The sequence below is a fragment of the Epinephelus moara genome, chromosome 18, assembly GCF_006386435.1.
Source record: "Epinephelus moara isolate mb chromosome 18, YSFRI_EMoa_1.0, whole genome shotgun sequence".
NCBI classification, from domain to species: domain Eukaryota; kingdom Metazoa; phylum Chordata; class Actinopteri; order Perciformes; family Serranidae; genus Epinephelus; species Epinephelus moara.
In genome coordinates this window covers 36,671,219-36,679,241 of record NC_065523.1, presented here as the reverse complement: position 1 = coordinate 36,679,241, position 8,023 = coordinate 36,671,219, and the positions used below count along the sequence as shown (strand labels likewise).

Below are 8,023 nucleotides of genomic sequence, written 5' to 3'. Positions count from 1 at the left end.
GAAGAAGAAGAAGAAGAAGAAGAAGAAGAAGAAGAAGAAGAAGAATACCTAGGATTACAATAGTGTCCTGGCAGCTTAGCCCTAATAAATAAGAATTGACAAAATGTTGACTTAATAACTGTTACACTTCATTAGTCAGATCATTTTTGAACATTAAATAGAGGTTTTTTGCAAGTTTGGACTCCATAAATTTTAGGGACTTAATATAAAGTTGAAATTCGCTACTTTATACCTCTAGCCTACTTTACTACATTCCAAATTGTACATCTATTGTATATCGCCGTCACGGGGGTCAAAAGGCACAGATGATCCCGGCCCAAGGCCAAGGGGTCGCCGATAAAAAGGTCTATGTTTCACCCTTAAATTAGATCCGTTACAACAATTAACTTACTGACTTATATCACTGACAATGCATGTTATATGCATTTACATGATGAATAAATGTTTTTTAATTATTAAAACATTTCAACGTGCCATCTGATACTGACACCCCCCGCAGGTACCGTGAAATGGTTCAGTCCATCTCACTTTAGTCAGGTGCGCGCGGCGCGGAATTCAAAAGAGCTGTACCGTCAAAATGGCGGACCAAAGCTCAGGAGCTCCAAAGAGGAGCCAGGTACAGGGAGAGCAGGAAAATAAAAGGCAGAGAGGCATTAAACAACAAAACGTGAAGCAGCAGCAGGTGTGACGGGCGAAGCTGAAGGTGAGAAAAGAGGTAGACTCATTTTTAGGAAGAAAACCTGCTGTTTCTGCTCAGTTTGAAAGCTACAGTGGTTATCATATTAAACTAGAGGACCTGAGGGATCCACCATGTCAGGATATCTGGTCGGAAACGGGGCCAAATAACGCTCCAAAGTTAGGCTAACTTTTAGCGAGGGAAAAAGGGAACATTGCCATTTTTCAAACTGGTGTATTTAAATATGTCTGCATGCTGGCGTCCCTGAGCAGTGTTGGAGTTACATAAATTGGGTTTGACGGGAAAACCAAGAGTTGACAGCATTATACTCTTTACACTGTTTCTGTTGTGCACACAATATTTGATTAAAGTAGCCTCAAGATTGAATAAAGAAATTAAGAAAAAAACAATTATTTGTTTTATGATTTAATACCTTGCAGTAATTTTTCAGTCAGTGTTTGATTTTATTTTTCTGCAGTCATTCTTTGGAGGGCATATTTTCAGCCCAGGACACATGTGGCTACCTCTGCTTTTCGTTTTTATTTTCGCAGGAAGTAAAGGGTTTGTCATAGTGATGTGTATAGTAATCCCCCTTCTTGTGTGGATGAGGGGCCCAATTTTGAAAATGCTGACGTTTATTTTTCCCTCACCCCTGGGGTCTTTTGTTAACTTTCAGATGTCCGTAAAAGCCATTTCCCGTGTTAATGTATCTGATGTGTTTATTTAAATATATTTTAGGCCAAAAATTATCCAGTATTTCACAAATAACAGCAAAGATTTTAGAAAAATCCAACTATTAGTACAGATCTGTGTAGCAGAATGTTGTCTTCTTTTTCTCTCCCATTAATTATCTCACAACCATTCAGGTTTATCCTGTTACCCTTGTTTACCCTGTGTTGGTAATTACATACATAAAGGATCTGATTACTTCTTCCACCACTGTGACTGCATTGTGTACCGGCATGGGAACAAATAGTAATGTTAAGTATTGTTATTATTTTTAATTCAATTTTAGTGCTGCAAATGGGATCAGACATATGATCACAAGTTTGGGAGTAGGGTTAAAGTAGTGGATTTATCTACAGTTGTGGCTTTACATTGCTGGAGTGGTGTGATGCAGAAATCAGTTTTAACACCACCTGTTGCATCTCATTGACTGTGCAGACTGTAATTACATTCTCTGTCCACAGGGTGTCACACTTGATCTATGATTGGCTGTCTGTGGTCTGCATTGCCTCATGGGAACAAAAAGGTAGGCTACTGGGTTTATTGCAGATGTGAATGGGCAGGAAATTAGTTGAACAGTGTGTTAGTGGGGTTCACTGAACGTCTTCTTGCACTTGCATTTTACAGTTTACTGAGGCGACTAAAAACAGAGTAAAATACTGTGTGTGTACGGTTTGGGATCTGATGGGAGGAGGACTGACTGTAAAAGAAAGAAGTCCTTGCCAGCTAGTGTCATAGTTTCAGCCATCTGTGATATTCAAAAATACATTTTGGAATATTTCAAAGATGTAAAGACTTAAAACATCCAAAGAGAGAGGTTTAACCAGGAGACGAGAACATGACAGGAAGAAAGCCACTTCCAAATTGTTTGTTTCAAAGCACAGCTGGGGTATTTATTGATCGTTAAAAAAGCTTTTGATACAATCAGCCATGACATATTGATCAATAAACTAGAACGATATGGCCTCAGGGGGGTAGTACCTCGTGGGGTTAAAATTTATTTAAGTAAAAGACAACATGTGAAGCTGGAAGAGTTCTCTTACTTGTGGTGTCCCCCAGGGGTCAGTGTTGGGCCCTAAATTGTTTAACCTTTGTATTAATGCCATATGCAAAGTGCCCGATGTTTTGAAACTGGTGTTGTTTGCTGATGATACAAACATTTTCTGCTCTGGAGAGACTTTGCCTCAACTATTGAAAGATACCAGCAGAGAAATGTGTGAGTTAAAAATGTGTTTTGATAGAAACAAATGATCACTAAACTTGAACAAAACTAAAACAAAGTTATTTGGTAACTGTGGGAGGAACACAAATAGAGATTCGGGTAGATGGGGTAAGTATTGAAGGCGTGCATGGAATCAGATTTCTTGGGGTGTTAATAGATGAGAAAATCAGCTGGAAATCACACATCAAATGTACAAACTAAACTGTCAAAAAGCAGTTCAAAACAAAGCAAATCAGTTTCTGGACCCCAAATCACATCACATCACATTCTCTGCTGTTCACCACTCTCACCATATTTAATTTACAGTGCAGAGGTTTGGGGCAACAATTACAAAAGTTCACTTTATTTACTTTCTATTTTCCAAAAAGGAGCATTGTGGATAATTCATAACGCTGGGTATCTGATCACACAAACTCTTTATTCTTACAGTCAAAGGTATTAAAATTTTCTGATCTTGTGGATTTTTAAACTGCACAAATAATGTCTAAAGCAAGAGATAACCTGCTTATCAGAAAATATTAAAAAAACTGTTCAGTGACCCAGTGGGGGTTATGATTTAATTAATTACGAACGATTTAATTTCAAAGCTCATAGTGCGTGGCGCACAACCAGGAAAAGGTTTTGTGTTTCCATTTGTGGAGTGAAGTTATGGAACAGCTTGAAAGTGGAGCTTAAGCAATGTCCAAACATACACCAATTTAAAATAAGTTATAAAGACATGATAATGAGGAAGAACAGGGTTGAAGAAGAATTCATAGCTGCCAGCACCTGTTGCCATCTCATTGACTGTGCAGACTGTAATTATGTTTTCTGTCCACAGGGTGTCACACTTGGTCTCTAATTGACTGCAGGATGTGCCGTATCACCTCATAGGAAACAAGGTAGGCTGCTGTCTTATTCATGTTAGGGTGTATTGATGCTTTCTGTGGGCAGGAAATCAGTTCACCAGTGTGTTAGTGTGGTTTACTCAATTTCTCCTTATACTTGCATTTTACACTTTACTGAGGAGACTAGAAACAAGCGCAAACCTACGGTATACTCTGCTACATACCTAGTTTCAGACAGTATTTACACCTACTCAGACTGTACAGACTGTAACTAATGGTTAATGGTTAATTGATTGAAATGATTACTTAAATCCCTTATTAAATATACAGATATACGAGACATGCACACAGAAAGTAGGCCTTTCTGGTTCGAAGAATTGCCAAGAAAATACCCAGTTATGTTTTTAGCTTGTTTTTTATCTTACACAGATTCACTCAGATTAATTGTGTGCATCATGTGGGGGATTAATTAATGCAGACATTCATTTAATGAATTATGCATAGTGTTTGGTGAGCTCTGATCTGTGTGAGGCACTAAATGTAGCCTATAGGAGGTGGGGGAAACAATCGACACAGCAGTATCAAATTATGTTGTGTGGCGATATTGTATCGATTCACAGTGCCAAGTATTGATTTTTTTTAATAATATAAATAATCAATATTGCAACTACAAATCAAACTTTTGGTAGCTGACGAGAATAATATAATCTATTGCTGTTTCAGTCCCTGAAAGATAATAAAAAAAAGTCTCTCCAGCTCACTCAGTGTACAAGTCCATAGTACAGTCAGATAGTGCAAAAATGTAACCGAGGCACTCTGACTGTAGTTAAAAATCCTTTATTAATACACAGACAACTAACATGTTTCGACTACACAGTCTTCATCAGGGTTTAAAATGCATTTGAGACAGGTGTGCAATTTAAGAGCTCATGTGAGGGTCATGTGACACAGGTCACTTGATATGATTGTAGCCCTACTAGACAACAAAAGCACAATGACAGAAATAGCAAATAAAAATGACATAAATGTCTATTACAAATAATTTATATATTTAGTAATAATAATAAGGTTCAATGCCAAATAAATAAAAAGGAAACAACAGACAAATATAATAAGAATTGTTATATATCGAGACAAACCTGCACATACAGTGGCTGAAACTGAAAAATATAAGGTATGTACGATAAGGAAAAAAATATTATGTGTGAACGGACAACAAACTCATAACATGTATAAAGTTAAGATATAAAGTGTGTAACTCATGATATCTAACAGCTTACAAAAATAGACAGGAGGTCCGTGTTGCTGCCACACATATTTCTGGGGAGGTGCGCGTCAGGCTACGGCGTCGATTCAGGGACGGCTGGGGAGGAAAGGTGGCAGGAGGAAACCCTGTTGGTGCGCAGTCGTGTGTACAGTCCACCTTCCTTGTCTTTAGATTCAAACAGAAATTTTGATTGTCTTATGAGTGAGGCAGATAGGGGTCTGAAAGAATTTTCAAATTGGTTTAAAATAAACAAATTGTCTTTGAATGTAAAAAAATCAAATTTCATGATCTTCAGCTGTAAGAGAAAATATAACATAGAAAGTGCATCCTTAAATATAGATGGAAGTCAGGTTAAGCAAGTGCATGTTGTGAAGTTTTTAGGAGTTCTAGTTGATGACCAACTCTGTTGGAAAACACATATTAATTACATTTATACAAAGGCTATGAAATCCCTTGGTATAATTAAGAAAATTTGTTATTTCTTAAATAAGTCTTGTTTGCTGATCTTGTATTATAGTCTTATTTTTCCATATTTTAGTTACTGTAACATTGTATGGGGTTCAAACTATTACACTAGTCTTAAGAGGATCTACATGTTACAAAAACGATTTGTCAGAAGTGCCACTTTTTCAAATGCATTTGTTCCGTCTTTGCCACTGTTTCACAAACTTAAGCTCTTAACAATTTATGATATAAACACAATTCAAATTTGTACTATTGTTTATAAAACCAGATTTAGGAGAGATCTTTTGCCTGAGTGCTTTGAGAATTATTTCACACTGAATTCTTCATCAATGTAGTACCCGGCAAGCCAATTATATACTGTACATCTGCCTAAGAATCTCACCACAAGGGGTCAGCTTTTGCTGAAGTATCTGATGCAGAGCTGTGGAATTATCATCAACACTTGGTAAACATCTCTCCATCTCTGTCAATATTTAAAAATAATTTAAAACAATTTCTGGTTTCTCTATATTCAAAATGAGCTATTGTTTAGATGCAAATAAACTTTGCATTTGACTGTGGTGCTTTGATGATCTTTTGAATGCAGATTAGTGTCACACCTCCAGTGGTACATTTGATTAGTATTTTGTTTCTGTTCTTGATTTTGTTTGTTTCTGATAAATATACAAAACGCACACGCGCACACCCACACACACATACACACAGCATTGATTAGGGACTTTATTAGATAGCCTACTTTATGTTTCTTTTCTACTTTATATTTCTATTTTTGGTACTATATTGTATCTTATTGATTATTTTATAGGCAATTTTAAATCTTTGTCTTTTTGTTTTATTGAATATTTAGGTGAGATAACTTATGACCCTTTCAGGACTTTTTCATCTCACCTGCACAATCTGTTTTTTTGTTGTTGTTGTTGTTGTTGTTTTTAAACCAATTGTTTTAATACAGTGCAAATAAATAATACGAAATACAGCCCGAGTGTCTGAATTCAGCCACTTGATGTTAAGTGAACTGACCGAAGAATCCAGAACAACTGATGCAACACACTCCGTTTTTATTCCCAGAAATTGCAGAAATCCCCTTTTACTTCTTCTTTTCACATTTCCTGCGGAAATGACTCAGCCTTCAAACAAAGACACTGAGGTGTGAAAGCATTCACTTCATGTGATGAATAAAATACATGAGGACGATGCAACATAGATGATTATCTTATACAGTACAAGTAACCAAACATGAATATGTGAGTAGCCTATGTAGGATTAATTTCAGTGAACGTGATGAGCATGATCAGTATGGTTAAGTGAGTTGAGTCCATAAAATGTCACAGCTGGGGAGCACAACACAGACACACAGTGCATGAGAGCAAACAGTGATCGGCCGTAGGTCAATATTTACAGACAGAGGATCGCGTGATCAGCTGCCTCTTAACCAATCAAAGCCCTGGATTTTCTCTCTGTCCAAAGGTCAGGTGCATGGGCCCTACGTGGCACAGTGATAGTTAACTTCCTGTTGGCCTACATCTCCTCAGATGTGCTCATAAATGTATACTCATAATTCTCTTGTTGTTCGAGAGCAGTAATTTGTGGTCACTGGCTCACATGCCTCCAAATGCTGAGAAACTGTAGAGGGAGGATTTTCTGTCTCTACAGCTGTTTACTCTCTTTACAGTGTTTTCATTCTGCTTGAATATAGTCAGCAATAAATAATCACTCACGATTCTTTCACCACAGAATAAATAAATAAGAAAACTACAAACAGACGAAACAAGACCAAAACAAACCACATCTATTGCTGTCTCTGTGATCCTCAGTTCTCAAAGTCTCAGACACAAACTGTGAATGGAGAGCGAAGTGCTCTGTGTCTCTCTGAAATGATCCTCGGGCACATAGGTCCTCTCTGACTCCCGCCAACAGCTCCCAAACACGAGGACAACCGTGTGGACGGTCGGTGAGGAAGGCTGGCCGTGAAGGCGTGCAGTAGTGTGTACAGTCCATCCGCGTGTCTGAAGACCAAGATTCACCATCAGATATCGACGCCAACACTGAAGCACAGACTTGCTTTGCCAGCAGGGCACTTTTGTGAAACTGTACACGTCCTGTCTCTGTGCAGTCTGCTGCTGTCTAGTTTCCGGAAGCTGCAGCTGTGAGTGAGCACATCCTCCTCTTCCTCAGGAGGATGGGCTGGACTGCCGCCGCTCTCTCTACACTTTGTTCCTGCAGTAACTCGTAGTACATAATGATCTATGGGCTTTTTATTCCGTCCGGTATTTGCTCTGCATCACAAGGCTGCTGCTGACTTGTGTTAACTTGAAGTCTATTTATTTTATTTTTATGTTGTATTTTGCTTGATTGTCTTACACTGTTTTATTCACAGTTGGTCTTATCTTGCATATTGTCTTTACACATGTGTACTGTTTTATCATGATTGTATGTATTTTCACATTTTGTTGTTTTTATATTGACTGCGTGCACTGCTATTGATTTTATACTGTTAAGTATGGGGTGCCGTTTGTAAAGTGTCTCACGCTGACATCAACATTTTGCCACATTGAGCTTCAAACAGTGTTTAAAAAAGTGTTGTGAATTTTTTAACGTCACCTTTTACCACATTTACAGCAATATTTGTTAACTTAGAAATATATTAAATAATTAAATCTAAATATTAAATGTGGCACCTAAATGTTAAATCTAAATGTTAAATCTAAATCTAAATCTAAATGCTAAATATAAATGTTAAATCTAAATCTAAATATAAATGTTAAATCTAAATGTTAAATCTAAATCTAAATGCTAAATATAAATCTAAATATTAAATCTAAATGTTCTGGGTGAAACTA

At 37.2% G+C, this 8,023-nt stretch overlaps 2 long non-coding RNA genes across 2 annotated transcripts; one reads left to right on the top strand and one right to left on the bottom strand.

Moving 5' to 3' along the window:
• The first annotated feature begins 574 nt into the window (after positions 1–574).
• Positions 575–3,537, top strand: LOC126405349 (uncharacterized). The gene is made up of 3 exons (XR_007571569.1): positions 575–703; positions 1,867–1,928; positions 3,445–3,537. It is a non-coding gene; the product is annotated as an uncharacterized LOC126405349 (long non-coding RNA).
• A 925-nt stretch (positions 3,538–4,462) lies between these two features.
• On the bottom strand, positions 4,463–7,419 carry LOC126405348 (uncharacterized). Its single transcript, XR_007571568.1, has 2 exons — positions 6,968–7,419; positions 4,463–4,883 (listed from the first exon to the last, which is right to left on the bottom strand). It is a non-coding gene; the product is annotated as an uncharacterized LOC126405348 (long non-coding RNA).
• Positions 7,420–8,023: the final 604 nt, after the last annotated feature.